This window comes from Triturus cristatus, chromosome 10, assembly GCF_964204655.1.
Source record: "Triturus cristatus chromosome 10, aTriCri1.1, whole genome shotgun sequence".
NCBI classification, from domain to species: Eukaryota; Metazoa; Chordata; class Amphibia; order Caudata; family Salamandridae; genus Triturus; species Triturus cristatus.
The window spans coordinates 1,210,037,248-1,210,055,440 of NC_140593.1; the positions used below are offsets into that span (position 1 = coordinate 1,210,037,248).

The 18,193-nt window shown below is 51.8% G+C and overlaps 1 protein-coding gene across 2 annotated transcripts in view; it reads left to right on the plus strand.

Moving 5' to 3' along the window:
• Nucleotides 1-18,193, plus strand: part of OTUD5 (OTU deubiquitinase 5) — a 559,146-nt gene that overhangs the window by 56,631 nt on the left and 484,322 nt on the right. The gene's annotated exons all lie outside the window — the stretch shown is intronic.

Below are 18,193 nucleotides of genomic sequence, written 5' to 3' on the forward strand. Positions count from 1 at the left end.
CATTTGGGGCAGTCTATTACCCTCCCTGTTTTTTATCCACCCCCTCATCCTTCCAAAGAAGAAGAAAGACTCCATCGCCTTGACCCGAAGAGGGCTATGAGTTTTTATTTGGACAGGACCAAGGACTTTCGTATTGATGACCAGCTTTTTATTGGCTACGTTGGTCGTTCTAAAGGTAGAGCGGTGCACAAGCGCACGCTGTCAAGGTGGATTATACTGACCATCAAGATCTGCTACGCCTTGGCTGGTAAGACTCCTCCTGAGGGTATTCGTGCTCACTCTACTAGAGCAAAGTCTTCAACATCTGCTCTGGCCCGGGGTGTTCCTGTGGCAGATATTTGTAAGGCCGCGACTTGGGCCTCCCTCCATACTTTCGCAAAGCATTATTGCTTGGACTCTGAGATGAGGAGGGAGGGCCACTTCGCGCGCTCTGTCTCGCAAGACTTTCTGGTATAGGAAGGTGGACACCCTCCTCCGGGAGTGGGGACTGCTGTGGGAATCTATTCACAAGGTGAGGAATCCACTGGCAGATGTATCCATCAGAAGAACAAGTTACTTACCTTCGGTAACGCTTTTTCTGGTGGATACAGTATCTGCCTGTGGATTCCTCACCAACCCACCCGCCTCCCCGTTGTCCACCTTTCGTATACCATGAAATTGGTCTTGTTTGAAATGCTTATTTTCTCTTGTACATTTGTAGGTAATGCTTGTTTGATTAGCATTCCTTTGTTTTGTATGCTATGTATATGTATTGGTTTTTCTATATACTGTGTATACTTGGGATTGTCGTTGGTTCACCTGTTCGCCTCGAAGGCACGGAAAAAATGGGTGGAACTGACGTCATCACGCCGACGTGGGCTTCTTATGGCTCCGATGACGTCGCACGGAGTCGCGTGCGGAGCCGATGTATTGTGACGTCGCCCACGTCGACGTGGAATGCTGGGGAAGAAAAGTTCCGTGGAATGCTGGCGCAGGGGATATTCACAAGGTGAGGAATCCACAGGCAGATACTGTATCCACCAGAAAAAGCGTTACCGAAGGTAAGTAACTTGTTCTTTAGTCCAAAATCCAGCCAGCCAATCAGGCGTCCGCACCCTCTAGAACCCTCCCCCCAGAGGCTCAGGCCCTCAGATTTTCTACCGCACGTCGTGTGAAGGGAGTCTCCCTGAGCTTGCTCAGTGTTTCTTCTCATATCTCCTCAGAAGATTTTCTGTGATGTCTACATGCAAGAAATCCCTCTTCAGACCTTGTGGAAGTTGTGGTAAACTGAGGCTTCATTCTGAAGACCCTCACAAGAAATGTATTTATTGCTTATATCCTGAACATCGGGTAAAGGACTGCAAAATTTGTAGAACCTTTTCTCAAAAAACTTTAAAGGACAGAGAAGGGCGTCTCCTTCTGTGACTACAGAAGTTGAAGACTTCAGAAAATCCTCTTTCAGATGTGGAGAGTGTGTCTTCAATCAAAACTGCTCCCTCCTTGAAGACAACAAGTGACTCTCAGAAGGTTTCTCCAAGACCTAAGGTGGTGAAGAAACATCATGTAGATAAGCCCACTACCCAACCTTCTACTTCAAAAGGGGTTATTTCCCCCCCCCCCCCAGGAGTCTATCTGAATCCTTTGACGCCTGAGAATCAGATCTCGGGGGCGTAAAGACTCCATCTGCTCAGTTTTTACCTCAAACTGTCTCTCTCGTCGACGAGCTCATCAACGCTTCCTCAGTCGACGAGAGCTGCCGTCGGCGCATCTACGTCGACGACTTCGACCTCTAAGTCCATGAAGCCGGCTATGATCCTGTCGTCTGCGTCTTCACCGTCGACGTTGGTATCTGTTAAGGTGAGACCCATTTCATCTACACTTCATTTAACTTCGTCGTTGACGGCAAGCAAGCATAGAAAGAAGCATACGTCGTCGACGGTACCTTCGTCGGCGCCGGTGACTTCGTCGGCGCCGGTGACTTCGTCGGCGGCTTCGTCGGCGGCGGTGGCTCAACGGCGACTTTCATCGGCAGCAACAACGGCTACGACTCCATCTCAAGATCTGATACCACTAAGGGCTTCAAGCTCTTTGCTTCAACAATGACATTCCTCTTTGGATACTCTGATGCCAATTGAAGCTCCTACTCAGCCTCCAGAGGTGCTATTTTCATCTGATGATGAGGAATCAGAGGATGATAGATTTCGGGCTGCTCGCAGTCCCTCTTAACTTTTAATAAAATGTCAGGAATCAGATGATGACGACTTACAAGAGGACGATTTCTCTACTTGTGACACACACCCAGCTCCAGAACTTCTTATGGCACAACTGCCGTTAAGTCTCATTTCCAACCTTCAATATATGTTGGATGATTACAACTGCCGTTTTCCATGTTCTGTGCAGACTTCTCCTACGCCGCAGATACCTCCAACCTTTTTCAAATAAGGAAACAGTGGTCACACCTACGTCGGCGACTAGTGCAACATCTTGCAGTTTATCAAATCGTAGAAGATGTTGTCGAGGAGCAGGATGATGAGGGTGACCAAGAAGAAGGTGAGCTGGATGAATGGGACAACTATCAAATACAAACGCCATCTCCTGCTGATCCAGCTCCTTTGCATTCTTCACTGGTTGACATTGATGGTTTTCATTTGCTCATGGAAAGAGCAGTTAATAGATTCCACCTTCCTATGACCACCAGGGAGGAGGATATCCTATATGATTTTAAGGATCAACCTCAAAAACCGGTCCGTTGCATTCCAATTATCGATTTTTATCTGGCAAGAAGGCCTCAAGCTGATTCAGACTCCTAACTCCATTCCAGCTATCCTTCCTAGGATAGATAAAAAATACAAAGCCCCTCCAAATTCTCCTGCTTGTTTAATTTCGCAAACAAAGCCTGATTCCATCATTACTCGGGCAGCTCAGCGTCGATCCAGAAACCCATCGTCTCCTTTGTCTGCACCACCAGATCAGGAAGGTCGACGCCTGGATGGTATAGGAAAGAAATGTTCTACTATGGCGGCAACTACAGTACGGGCGGCCAATTCTTTGGCGATCCTGGGCCGTTACGACCGCCAAATGTGGTCAGACATTTCATCTCTAATAGACCTTATCCCTGAGGCATCTAGGCCAGAGGCTTTAAAGATTCTCCAAGAAGGGGAAAGGATTTCCTCGGAAATTATAGATTGCGCCATTGATGTATCCTCTACTGGCTTCTGTCTTTTAGCTGGTGCAGCAGTCCTCAGGCGTCAGGGCTGGTTACGGGCCACGTCTTTTCGTCAGGAGGTACAAACAAAAATACTGGACATGCCTTACGACGGGGAATCATTTTTTGGCCAGCATATAGACTATGCCCTTCAAACAATTAAAAAGCACACTGACACTGCTCGTGGGTCGTTACAATTAGAAAAACAGCTTTTTCGTGGCGCAAGAGGTCGTGGTTACTCTTCTTCCTTTCGAGGAAATTCAAATCAGTACAGACAAACTCTGAACCGCTACTCCTCCCAGAATCAACAGTCATACAGGCAATAACATTCTTCCAACTACAGGCAATGCAGAGGAAAATCCTCTTACAGAGGAAAGGATTCCTCCAAGAAACAATGACTCTCACCACACACCGTCGCCAAATCCTCCCGCTTTTTCAAAACTTGGAGGTCGAATCTCCCACTTCTACTCCAAATGGTCACAAATTACTACCGATCAATGGGTTCTAGATATTGTGCGCAGGGGACATGCATTGGAATTCGTAAAGATTCTTCCCCATACTCCACCAAGAGGTCCCCCTCCTGCTCACCTAAAAACTCTTGAATCAGCGGAATATTTTATTGAGAAAGGGCGCGATCGAAGTGGTGCCAAAACTACAGAAGGGCAGGGGGTTCTATTCAAGGTTTTTCCTCATACAGAAAAAGTCGGGAGAATGGCGTCCCATTTTGGATCTACGTGCTCTAAACCAGTACATCAAGACACAAACTTTTCTTATGTTGTCCCTTCAAGAAGTACTCCCTTTTCTATCCCAAGGAGAGTTTATGACAACTTTAGATCTTCAAGATGCTTATTTTCATCTTCCCATACTGCCGAGACACAGAAAATTTCTCAGATTCAGAGTGGCCGGAAAGGATTTCCAATTCAAAGTTCAGCCATTCGGCCTTCGTTCTGCTCCCCGATTGTTTACAAAGGTCCTTGCACCGGTGGCAGCTTACCTTAGTCTTCAAGGAGTGCAAATCTTTCCATACTTGGAAGACTGCCTACTGAAGGCAAAGTCGTTCGAACTAGCGTCCAAACAAACTCTGTTCTGCAGGTCCCTCTTCCAATCTCTGGGCCTCCCATTAAACATGGGGAAAATCTCAGTTTCTCCCAGCTCAAAACAGACTGTTCTTGGGAGCCATTCTAGATACCAGGCAAGGGAAAGCTTTTGTGTCGCACTCAAGGCGTCCACGTCTTCGCAATCTAGCGACTTCTATCCATCTAAAAGAGTTAGTTTCTGTCCGACAGTTGAAATCTTTCCTAGGAATGTTGTCCTCGTGCATTCCTCAGCAAGTCGACGCAATTCACAGGGGTTAGTTTACTGCGGCTCCCGTTTGCGATACTGGCCTCAAACTTGGTGAGAGGGCAGGGCCGGCAGGCAGTTGTTGAACCTTTCTGAGTCCATAGGAGCTCAGGATCAGCAGATCAGTCAGCTTGGTTACGGTGCCTACAGATACAGGGAAGTGACTCCTTCACTTCAAGGGAGATTCCTTCAAGTGTTTTGGATGCCCACACAGACCTTGGAATGTTCCTGTATGGTACACCGGCACAGACAATGCAGCAGACGGAAAAGGGGGCATAGTAGAGCCCAAACAAAGTCCAGCGAAGTCCAAAGTGCCCAGATGGTGGAAGTTGAAGTGGTGTCTGATTTGAATCGTGTCCCACGACGAATCTAGGGACACACCTCATGCAGACTGAGTGGTGCTGGCAAGGGCACCCACCCGGCCCCAATACACTAAATCCTGTCTGGGAGGTGGTCACACCTCCCTGTGACAGGATACCTATTGTTCTGCCTTCTCCTGCTTGAGCTTAGCTCGGCAGCAGAAGGGTGGAATCGTGTCTCTGGTCGGCAGCAGCCATATTGTGCTGTCCGGGTCTAGAAGACTGGTACTGTAAGCACGGAGAACCTTACGGTGGGCTCTTCCAGTGCTTGGAATCATACCTCCCACACCGTTTACAGTGTGGGGGTATGATTCCAACATGTTTGGTATCAAACATGATAGGATTCGTTGCAGCTGATTTAGAGATGGTCATCGCGTTATTACGGGATGCCCCTCTGTATAGTATATGGCTGCTTCACTTACAACCCAGGAGAATGGAATCCGTAGGCTGTTGGGGGTGTCCTGTTTATGCAGGGGCACCCTCACACTTAGAACCAAGCACCTCGCCTTAAGGATTAATAAGGCCTGCTATTTTAAAACTTTATTTAAAGATTATAATAGTTACAGACAGCAACAAATCACCTTAAAGAGCAAGACCATCAGTGTAAAACATAATATGCAGTTGCGCATCAGTAGTGTAAAACTTAATACACCTGCAAGAGTGTACAGAAGTGTCTGGTAGTGCATGCTTTGGTCCATAGAGTACAACCTCTCTATCATCCGTTCGTGGCTCAGCACGAGCATGTGCAGTCGACATCTAACAGTAGGGGCACATCGGAGCACACAGGAATTAGTAGTAACAAGGGAGGAAAGCAGGGGGGCACAGGGGGAACCTCTCTGGCAGCTCAAAGACTGTTGGAGCACAGACGCGAAAGGGGAGCCCCCCACCAGGCACACATCACACAACACTTTGCCTACCCATCTGCCGCCGGGGCCTGAGCTCGAGCATCTCGCTGCGCTTATATAAACCTTTGCAATGGTTCCCATATATCCAGGGGCCGCGCTTGTGTGGGCATCAGATCCCAAAAACTCGGTCAACTGTGTGTGGCAAAACTCTGCTTCCTTCACCCAGTCATCCATGCGCCACTTACGCCTACGGCCCAAGCACATAGTCACCTGTCTCTTCGCCAGCATCATTGCAGCAAGTCTTCTAATGCCTTTAGGTAAGTGTTTGACATAGCCTAGCAGGGTGATCAATGGTGTACGCTCAATTCTGTGTTCCAGCATAAAATCTTAATCATCACACACGTACCCAAAAGCTTGCAACGTCCCTGCACTCCCATGCTAGGTGCATGAATGAGGCTTCGGGCGCTCCACAGCGCACACAATGTGACTCTGCACTCAGACCCGCCCTGCACAGCCACACCAGGGTTCTATAAAGTCTATGAAGAAATTTAAAGTGGATTAATCTAAGCCTATAGTTCTGCGACATGTCTCTGGATTACGTGCAGCAATAGGTCCACACACCCTCCTCGAAAGGAGCCCCCAGGCACTCCTCCCAAGAAGTCGGGGCGGGCACACACAGGATAGTCTTGCTGCATACTGGTGTACATGCGTGTTCTAAGTTTACGGGGTGAGGGGTTTGACAAAAATGCTTTCAGGACATGGAACATTGGTGGCGCCACTGGGAATGAAGCAAAGCACGGCCGCCGGCAGTTGGTAATCGGTCATCCTGTCCAGGAGTTCCGTGTGCTCATTACCCAAAGTGGCGTCCAGGCTTATGAACAAGCCATCTGGAAATACCCCCACCCATCGTATTCACCTGTAGCTTATGCAGCCGCTGACAGACTCCTACCTCCGCCGTGAAGGGCAACTCCGGGTGTCCAGTCACTGGCACAGAGGGTGCAAACTGAGTCCAAACCCGCCTGCCGGCGGAGCATCTGCCACACCCACACTGTGCTGGAAACCTTGTCGATCCCAGCCCGCAGGCGACTCTGCGATCCGAACATTTCCATGTGCCGCAGAGTGGGGTCTGCCAGGATTCTCTCAGGGGCCGCATGAGCAAGGAACGGGGTCGGAAAAAATCCAGTGAAACGCAAATTGTGCCTGAGCGCAAGAGTGGTATAGTTCCATATCCGGCGCCCCCAGGCCCCCCCCCCCCACAAAAGCCAGGAAAACCAGATTAGAACAAAGTAGTTAGTTGAATTCAACCGTGAGAGGTAGTGGGAGATTAACAAAGGTGTAAAGGAACTTGGACAATATCACCATCTTCGCGATGGCAAGACACCCCGTTAGCGAAAGTGGGAGCGCTCCCCAGTGGGGAAGCCTACTCTCCAACCACTCCATAAGTCTGCCATAGTTGTATCGCCATAGCTCCTCCTGGTCCCTGCTCACCCAGATTCCAAAATATTTCATGGGGTAGTCAGCCCATTTTACTGGGAACTCTGATTGGAATGCTACCATTGCAGCTGTAAGTGGGAACATTGTACATTTCCCCCAGTTTATGGTGACGCTCGAGAGGCCGCTAAACCAAATGATCTCCCGTATGAGGGGATTAAGATTGTTCGCAGAGTGCTGGACATAGATGTCACGTCGTCTGCATACATGGATTCAAGAACTACCCAGGGCGGGAAATCAAGACCTCTGCACGTGGTGCTGCCGCAACCGGGCTGCCAGCAGCTCCACCGCGTCAGGAAAAAGGAGGGGTGACAGCGGACACTCCTGTCTGGTGCCCCGGGTGACTTTAATAGGGGGGGGGGGGAAACAACTGTTTATCCGCAGCCTGGCGAGGGGAGGTATAGAGCAACGCTATCTTGTTAAGGAACGCGGGACTGAGGACGATACGGGCGAGCAACAAGAATAGATGGGGCCATTCCAGCTTATCAAACGCTTTGGTTGCGTTAAGTAATACTGCTGCCACAGGGAGGGAGGGATCTACCCCCTGCAGTACCGCGAAGAGGGTGCGGAGATTGAGTAGTGCTACGACCGGGACGAAACCGCATTGCTCTGGCCTGAGGATCGTGGGGAGCAGTGAGAGCAGACGCGAGGCGAGAAGTTTAGCAAGAATTTTTATTCTCAATATTTACCCTTGATGAAGGTCGGTACGAATCTCACATTAACGAATCCTTATCTGGTTTGAGTATTGTCACAATGAGCGCCTCGCGGAAAATGGGGGGGGAGGATTCCTTCTTCTAAGGAGTCATCGTACATGTTGAGAAGTTGGGGCGTGAACAGCGGTACAAACTCCTTATAGAAGTCCGAGGTGAGCCCATCCAACCCCGGAGCGTTGTCTCCGGGCAAAGCCTTAATGACTGCGATCACTTCCTCCACAGAGAATGGTTCGTCGAAGTACCTGCGGCGAGCGGCACTAAGTCAGACCACCTCAATCGAATCCACGAAGGAAAGCAGATCCGGGGGAGTCTCCGGCTGGCGTGCAGCATATAAAGCGGAATAAAACTTCATAATTTCGGCCTGGACCGCATCCTGACCAACCACTAACTCGTCCTCGCCTGTGCGCAGCTCTCAGATGTACTCATTTGCCCCAGGGCTTCCGAAGCAGTCCAGCAAGGGTCTTACCAGCTCTTTCACCCTAACCATATTGACGAGCCCTCGCCCCCCTTCCCAAGTAATGAGTCTCCCTTAGCGCAGCCTCCTCAAATTCTGCCATCTTCGACTTGAGCTGCGCAAGAATTGGGAGTCGATTAGATTCAAAGTTTTCCTGCTCAAGTGACCGTATCTTGCTTTGAAGTCGCTTCAAGAGCGCAAAGGATGGCAGCCTGTTTAGCGATGCACTTACCCCTAATAACTGTTTTTAAATGCCTCCCATAATGTGGATGGGGAATCCACCGAGCCCTCATTCAGCTCAAAATATTCAGTTATAGCGGTTTCGATGTGCTCCCGAAAGATCTGGTCGCTTAGGGCTCCTGCAGGGAGTCTCCAGCTAAAGGGCCTGCTCGGCACATCTGGCAATGCGAATTCCAGCAGCACTGGAGCGTGGTCCAAAAGGGAGTGGGCAAGATGAGCACAGTGTCTAACTGAGGTGTTAACATCTGGGGAAATGAGACAGTAATCTATTCTGGACCACGTAGGGCCTGCAGTAGAGACACGGGTAGCCTCACGGCCAAGCGGATGGGTCTGACGCCAGACATCAAACACCTGCAGTTACGCTGCTGCCTGCCGATGAGGCCGGCGTGAGCCTCCTGATCTATCCCTTTCCGGATCAAGCACCACATTCAAATCCCCACCACACAACACAGCACCCAGACCCAGAGATTCTACAAACCTCCACACCTCACTGAAGAACAGAGGGTCGTCATCATTAGGCCTATATATCGAGACCAGTCCGATGGGGCGTCCACCAAGGATTCCGGAGACCATCACATAGCGACCCATGGGATCCTGGATGACAGTGCACGTGTTCTGCGGTAAACCCTTTCTAAGAATGATAGCGGTGCCCCTCGCTTAGCTAGAATAGCCTGCTATACATTTTTCAGCCATCTCGCAAGCGCGAATACGTGTCCTGCGTCAGGTGTACCTCCTGTAGAAAACAGATGTACACCCCATGGCGATTCAGCAGTGGTGCCACGAGATGCACCTTTCGACAGTCATTCAAGCCCCGCACATTCCAGGTGATGGCTTTGAGTACTTTTGGCACTTGGTTGTTCAACCATTACAGCGGCATCTCAATTCGCAAGCAATGTGGGAGGGAGCATTGAACCCGCAGCTGCAAGGGCGAAGCCAGAGAGGGGGAAAAAGAGGGGGGGGGGGGGGAGAAGACAAGAGGGAGACAATCCATGAACATCACAATCAGCGCAACCATTACCCACCCACCCCACCCACCCCCCACCCACAACAGCCACCCAACTAGGCTGAAGAGCATCACCCCATACCCAACCCGGCCGAAAATGGCTAACAGCATTGTGCAAAACTGGACTCATCCCAGGGGGCAGCACCAGGGAGCATGGTGTATCCCAGCCCAGAGAGCCGGGTGGCCAGGCAAGAGCCCCGACAAGGCTCGTAGTAAAGATCAAGCTGCCACCCATCGCAACCCGTGACTGGCTCGAACAACTAGTGGAAGCAAATGCCCAAGGGGCATGAATCAAATGTTAAACCCATTAAACACTACTGTCCATACAAACTCCTCTAGTAAAGTGAGGCTGCCGCAGACTGATCAGTCATTCTCATTTAGCGTGTCAACTGCCAACTGATCCTTGTCCATGGTGGCAGCCAGTTTCGGGCATTTAAGACTGCAGGCAAATTAGGTGGGCAACTTGGGGTCCGTTAAGTATGTCTTTCCGGAGTGAAAAACCTGTAATTTCGCTGGGTAGAGAAGGCAGAATTTAATATCCTGCTGCTGTAGCATCCGCTTGATGGCCACAAATTTCCCGGCGGGCCACCTGTGCAGATAGCGTTAAGCCCGGGTAAAAAAACGACATTGCCCTGATATCTGGTGTCCTTCAAGTCGTGGGCCTTCCGTAGCACCGTGTTCTGGTCCCTATAGTTCAGCAGCCTCGCAATGATGGGGGGGGTCGTGGGCCCAGGGACCTGTGGGTACGCTCCACCACACACACTGACGACAGGGCGTCCCCAAACAGGGATCGGAGCATGTCCTAAACGTAATCCTCCACACGGGTAATCGCGGTGGACTCCGGAACAGCCAAAATGCACAGGTTGTTGTGCCGAGACCTGGCCTCAAGGTCTTTATTTTCGAGGTGGATGACCTCTAGCACATATTCCATGCTGTGCAGTTTTTCGCGTGTTGCCGTACGTTTGTCTTCCAGTGCGCATGTTCGCTGTTCGACCTCCGAGAATCGCTCGTCGAAACAGTGCCTGCCAGAAGTTGCCAGTCCAAGTCGCAGCCACCCCCGCGTAGCTGCCCAATGTTCCTCCAATAGCCAGATAGCTAGGGGGGGGGGGGGGGGGGAGGGACAGCGGCCCCCGTCATGCACAGCACAGGCAGGGCAAGGCAAACAATACAATGGACCGTCTCCAAACATGACCCCTGCCATATTCACCAGGCCCAACCACACTCCGGGCCAGTGAGCCAGGCATGCGCAGAGGCCCGCCAGGCTCCTCTGGTCCGCTTCCTCAAGCCGCTGTTGAATGCCTGCCTGCTGGCCACTTCGCGGAAGGCCAAGGACCGTGCCACACAATGGGCAAGGCTCTGGCACCGGCGTGTTCCCAACTGACTCCTTCACTGGTTGGCAGGGGCCCTCACGCTGCGGAGTCCGCTACAGGGCCAAGTCCATCAACATGCCACAGTCACAATACTGCCCATGCGCTCCCCACCGCCGTCACAGGAGGGTCCGGTCCGCCTCACACTCAGCCCAGTCACTGAGGCTCCATTCAACCCGGCCGATTTCTGGCCAGCGGGAGTCGCACGTCCCCTGGGGCCTCACGCCACTCTCCTGCCTCCCTGCTGCGTGGGTCTGCTCAGTACCGCAGCAAGCGAAGGGCGCTCTGGCCCGGGAGGGCCCAGCCAGGGGAAAGCCCCACGCCACCAAGGCCACAATCTCGCGGGCACGCTGTCTGCCGCCACCCAGCTCCTTTCCACCAACGCTGGAGATCACACCCCGCCGGGTGACCTCCCGGCTGACGCCTCCCCTCCCCTCCCCCCCCCCCCCCCCCCCTACCTGGCATCGCCGTCCGTTTACATGCCTCACGGAGCCCAGGTGTTGCCGCATGGAAAGTAGAGTTCGGACTCCAAGAAGCAGGGCCGCAGTCAGCCAGCCTCAGCGGCACAGGTCTCTTCCCCCCCCCCCCTCCCCTCAGCTAGCGTTGGGCGTCCTGTCGGCACCCGTACAGATCGGGGCATAGCACCTCCTTCAGCTAGGCAAGCACGCAGTCCACACCAGCCTGCACCACAGTCAGGCCGGGGCCACCTTTTCCCCACAGACAGTGTTCAACGCCGCGTATCTCTGGAGCCGGTCCTCCACCGCCACCTATTTCACCTCCAGCTGGTGCAGCAGCCAGTACTGGGCTGGTCGCGATGGGCAGGCAACCTGAAGAAGAATTGATGGATTAGCTAGCCGGCCTGCAGAGCCTCACTATGTGGCTGCCTTCTTGCAGCCGGCACGCTAGCGCCCCCCATAAGGCCTGCTATGGAGGTGACTTATAGGTTTTAAGTGTAATGACCTCAGATATAAGGAAACCTATCTGTCGTAAGTGGTGCTAGCACCAGCTTACACAGGCTGCAATGGCAGGCCAGTAGTTGGATTTTTAATGGTCTCCCATGGGTGGCATAATGCATGCTTCAGCCCATGGGGGACCTCTGGGGTACCCAGGCCCTGGGTACCGTAGTAACATGTACTAGGGACTGCCCCAGTACCCAATCTGGGATGTACCGAAGTACTGACCACAACAATTTAAGAGAGAAAGCGGAGAGACTGGGGTCCTGGTTAGCAAGGTCAGAGTAGTCAAAAACAGCTTATCACTAGGCAAAAAGTGGGGGTAACCATAAAAGCAGATCCTACTTTCCTACAGGGTCTCACTAATGTTTCCTCCCATTCCATTTATAATCCCTCAGTGTGATCTTAATCTTGTACTTGCGTTTCTTATAGGTTTTCTTTTGAGCCCCTGCATAGTTGCCCCATTGAAGTTTCTTACCTTTAAAATTATATTTTTAGTTCTTACATCTACTAGATGGGTGACTGAGATGCAGGCCCTTCCATGCAGATAAGATGGTGCTAAGGACCAGAGCTACTTTCCTGCCTAAGGTGGTCACTCTGTTCCAGTTGGGATAATCCATTACCTTGCCACTTTCTATCTTCCCCCCACATCCATCGGAGGAGGAGGAGGAGTGACTTCATTGTTTGGATGGCAAGAGGGCAGTGAGTTTCCATATATGGACACAACCTGAGAGTTCAGATTAAATGACCAGCTATTCATTGGTTATGTGGGCAAGATGAAAGGGGAAAGCTGTCCACAAGAAAACTTTATCCAGGTGGATGATCCTGTGCATCAAGATGTGCTACACCATGGCTAAGAAGGAGCCACCTGAAGGCTTTCAGGCTCATTCTACCAGAGTTAAAATCTTAATCTTCTACTTTGGCTAGAGATATCCCTGTGGTATCTGCAAAGCTGCAACTTGGGCCTCCCGCCACATGTTTGCAAAGCATTATTGCTTGGATTTGGTAGTGTGGAGGGACGGACGTTTTGCTCGCTATGAGTTGCAAGACTTTTTGGTGTAGGCAGTCACCCTCCTCCAACTGTTCGACTGCTTTGGTATTCTACTCAAAAGGTCAGGAACCCACAAGTTACTTACCTTTGATAACGCTTTTTCTGGTGGATACAGTGTCTGCCTGTGAATTCCTCACGGACCCACCCGCCTCCCCTTTGCCTGTCTGCTTTTACTGCAAAATAAGTTTGTGTATGTATATTGCTTTTTTGTTAAATTAATGGAGGGTGCCTCTTGGACCCCATCTCGAACCCGGGGACTGCCAACTCCTTCAGTCCCGGGGCCAAAAATGGACCAGATGGGGGGCCACTCTGCCTCCTTCCTTTTTCTTTTTTTTTTTTTTTTTTTTTTTAATTTTTAAAACATTTATTTTAAATATTCTTAACATGCCTGGCCCCGGGGGATGGCTCTTCGGGTCTGAAATCAGCCCAGTGAAGGGAGGCTACGCAGACACACCTTCCCTTTGGGGAAAAAACACACATCTTGCAGGAGGCCCCGCCCTCTCTGTCCACTATTTGCAAACTCACCCCCTGGTGTGCTAGTGGTTAGGGGATAAAGTCCCCTTGGCTGCTGAGGATTCTGAGGGGCAAACAAGATCTCTTGTTGCCTCCAGTAAGCACCACACAGTGGGATTGCTGAGAGGTGATCGGAGGCCATGCCCCCTTTCTCCACCACTCTACAAACTCACCTCTCGGCGCACTGCTGTGGGGTGGGGGTCTCTTGCCTCTTGAGGGCCCAGGACTAAAGTGGACTTCTTCCATGCAGCAGTGCGCCAGGAGGTGAGTTTGCAGAGTGGTGGAGAAAAGGGGCATGGCCTATGACGACATTTCAGCAATTCAGCTGGGGGGTTTTACTTGAGGTAGCAGGAGGATTAGTTGGCCCGCAAGGACCCTCAAGAGCCAAGGGGACTTCATCCTACAACTAGTAGTGTGCCAGGAGGCACGTTTGCAGAGTGGTGGAGAAAGGGTGTGTGGCCTATCCAGTCTCAGCAATTCCACTGTGTAGGATTTATTGGAGGTAACAGAATAGCTGTTTGGCCCCCAAGTGCGTCCTGTGGACTAACTACCACTCCTGTTATCTCCAGTAAGTCCCACACAGCGGGATTGCTAAAATGCCTTTGTAGGCCACACCCCCTTTGTCCACCACTCTGCAAACACGGCTCATAGTGCACTAGTTGCTGGGGGATGAAGTCCACTTTACACCTGAGGGACCTTCGGGGCCAAGAAGCCCTCCTGGTACCTCCTGTAAATCTTAGCAGGATTCCAGAGAGCTGATGGGAGGTCCAGCCCCCTTTCTCCACTAGTCTGCAAATGCGACACCTTTTTTGCAATACAATAGGTCTCGTGTTTTTGAAACTTAGAACAATGGTGTTATAAATGACAATGGGACATATTCTCAAGGTCCTTTTGCTGAGTTATCGGCACGTTATCACAGCCAAAGTCCTGATAAATTTATCACCCCATTCACAAGCTGGTGCAAACAGCTGATATCACCAGTTTTCCGGTGATCGCATCCTCAAAAAACATCGCCACAGATAACCCAGGCAACTATCGCTAATGAGATGCAGAGTAGGCGTTCCCGAGCAAAAAGTCGCGACAACACCACACCTCAACATTCTCAACGACCAGCCAGATCGACGATAAGATCACAAAACATGTGATCAGGCGCGTTTGCAACAGGAAATTAACACCTGTTCTGACCTGGTGCAGTTGGACGACAACTGGCAACAAAAAAGGGAGCCCAGACCACAGCCACACCTGAAGACTAACAGATGCCATAGAGCCCCAACAGGGCCACAACACCCACCGCCAAAATCCCCCCCCCCCCCCAAACCCGGACCACCATAGAGGCAGCACGGACAAAGACAGCGGACTCCCAGGAAACGCACCAGCCTCACAGACATAACACCAGACAATGTCAGTTCCCACTACAGGCTGAAAAGGACAACCATCCTATGCATCCTGACCATCATCACCCAACAGGCTGACGCCACCAACACAGCAGACAACCAGCATCTCACCTCAGACAAAGCTGCTGGCTGTGCTGCACCTGTTGGCCTCTGGTACCTCCTAACCAACAACCACCAGAGTCGTATGAGTCTCACAGCCAGCCCCATCCAAGTCCCTCACACCTGTCCTGGATGCCATCATCAACCTGGTACCCCAGTACCTATACGTCCCCCCACAATGCGCAGGAACAGCTGGAGACCAAGCAAGGACTATATGCCACAGCTGGATTCACGCACCTGTTTGGGGCAATCGACAGCACACATGTCCTACTTGTGCCCCCTGGTGACACTGCACACAATTACCGCAACGGAAAGCACACACATTCCATCAATGTGCAGGCAACAGTTGACCACCGGGGAATCGCCACCAACGTCGCCGTCAACTACCCAGGCAGTGTGTAGGATACCACTTCTACCGACAGTCCATCAGCCAGTGATACCAGGCTGGCACCCATGGAAATGCACTGCTCATTGGTAAGTATCAAATGAACACCCCACACACCTCAACTCCACAACCATGCAACTCACAACACTGGGAAAGCACACGTTACAAACTCATACAACATGCCCAACAACATGCCCACCTACCAGACACGACAGCACAACTTACTGTGGCAACCTGGGCTAGCCATGTACATGAACCTTCAACTGCATGGCACATCAGCCACACAATAGCAGATTGTGGGGGAGAGGTGGGAACCAGGCATGTGCGAAGGAGGCAAGTGACCCATGAATGAGTATGTACACAATGCCAAGTGTGGTGGAGATGTGCTGGATAGACTGCAGTATGCAGACCACACCCATATCCATGTTGACATACACCACTGGTGTATGGAGTGTAGTGGACAGTGGACGCAACCATGTCACCCCAGCAAGTGGGGAAGATCGCGGAAATGTAACCTGTTACGCCCCCCTCCCCTGGTAAGCGTGAGCGGAGTGGGCTGGCCCACCGTACGCCAGGCCAGTGTAGGGGTGTGAAAGAGCACGTAGCCCTGGGCATGGTTCTCTTCCGGAATGCTCAACGTCTCTGCCAGGGCAGCGCCTCTCACCCCGCCATGAGGCCAACGCCGTAAGCGGAGTCGTCTGCGATCCTGTGCTCCTGCTGTACCCCGGGCTGCTGGTCCCCAAACCCATCTTGCCCGCCCCTGTGCAGCCAGGCCTCACTGCTCACCTACCCTACACCGGTGTGTGTCAAGGAAGGCCCACTACGTGCCGAAGCAACCTCCAAGCCCGAGGCCTGCAACCATGGCAGCCTGCTCAGACCGTCACGGCCTCCTCGAGCAAGGCCCGCAGTCCTCCTTTCTCATTGACTTACTCCACCGGCATACACCGTGGACAAGTAGGTCACACATTTGGAACTTTGATGTGGTGCCACCAAGGCTGTGTATGGCATTGCAACCACAAGTGTGTGTGGGCCCTTGCGGACTTTTGCCCTTGGCCCACACTGCGCTCGCGTAGGTCACACATTTGGAACGGAGTCTTGATTTCATCATGGCAAAGTTCATATCATTGCACGCCAGGAGAGGTGTAAGAGGAAGACGCGTTTCAGTCTGGAGGAAAAAAGGATCATCTCATCGGAGGTGACCGAGCACTACCAACAACTGCCCTGGTGTCACTAACTCTGTGCAACGCAAGCCGATGACACGTGCTTGTGGGCCTCTGCTGACAGCTGCCTCCGGCCTACACTGCGGTAGAGTAGGTCACACATTAGGGACTGAGTTTTGATCGTACAATGTCAGAGTACACTCATTAATGCAGAGTTTAAATCAATATACTCTCTTCGATGTGGTGACACCAAGTCTGTGCATAGCATCCCAACCACACGTGTCTGTGGGCCCTTGATGACTACGCCTTCTGCCTACACTGCGGTCCAGCAGGCCTCACACCAATCCAATCCATACCAGGCAGGACACTGCATCGTCACTGACTGAACACCCGCTCAGCTCTGGTGCTTCTACCTCCGTCAACCACAAGTCACCCCCACATGCCATTTTAACGTCTTGTGTTAGAGTTCCAGGAGGAGCTCGCTGAACAGCGGTTGGCCCGCGCTGACCGCTGCCTCGGGCATACACTGCGGTCGAATAGGTCACACTTTCAGAACTCAGTCTTGATTCATTAATGGCAGATTTGATAACATTGTACAGGCCTCATCGCAGACTGCATCCTCTTTCATATCCGGTGTCACTAAGTCTGTTCCCCGACATCCATGGACCCTTTCTGGTTGAACTTATATGGTGACTGAGTCTATGGACTGGGGGTTGTTGCCATCAGCATGTCGGTGATACTGACTTGGTGGCAAAAACGAGGCAGTAGCATTCCACTCCTCCATTTGCCGCTTCCAGACGGCTTCTACCCTCTGCATCATGCCCTGGAGGACACCTTCCACTGTCCTTGAACCCTCCGCCACATTCACCTTGGACATCGATGAGGACCTGCTCAGCTAGCGTGGCCCTATCTCACTGCACCGCAAGTCACTGTCCCGTGGCGGTGTGCCTGTGCCGGCTGCAGTGCATCCCGGGCCACTAACTCTGTGCAGCTCAAGCCAGGGACCCTGTCTGATGAGATATTGGATGGCCTCTGAGACAGTGGCCTTTGGTCATCAACACCATGTGTAATTTGGCCCTGCGCTGTCCGCTGCCTCCTTCCTCAACTGCGGTCCACCAGGGCTCAAACATCAAATCGAGTCCTGACCGGCCCGGACGTCACATCACCGCAGGAGGCACACACCACCACCAGACGCCAACTGCCAGTCGAAAGTGTCTTACTGCCAGACTATCGGAGTTGCTCACACCTGTCGTGGATGCATTCATCTGCCTGATACCTTGCTCAGCACTCCAGGTGCCACTAACTCAGTGCACCACGACTCATGGACTATTTCCGAATGAGTTGTGTGCTGTGGAGAGCTCGCGGAGCAATGTCACCTCAGGCAGTGTGGGAGACCTGGGACGATGATGAGGAAGATGATTCAGGTGTAACACACCCCACTGCACCAGGAATTTCCCGAAGGGGGACAATCCTAGACATTTTCTTCACATGAGCACGCTCCGCTCTAGTGCCCCAACCTCCAGTGCACTGCAACTCACGGACACTTCTGTTTGCAGATTGGGTGACCTCTGTACTTGCTCCGGCTACCACAATGATGCTTCGCAGTTGTCTCTGTAATGCTGGTGCTTTCTGTTTCCGTTT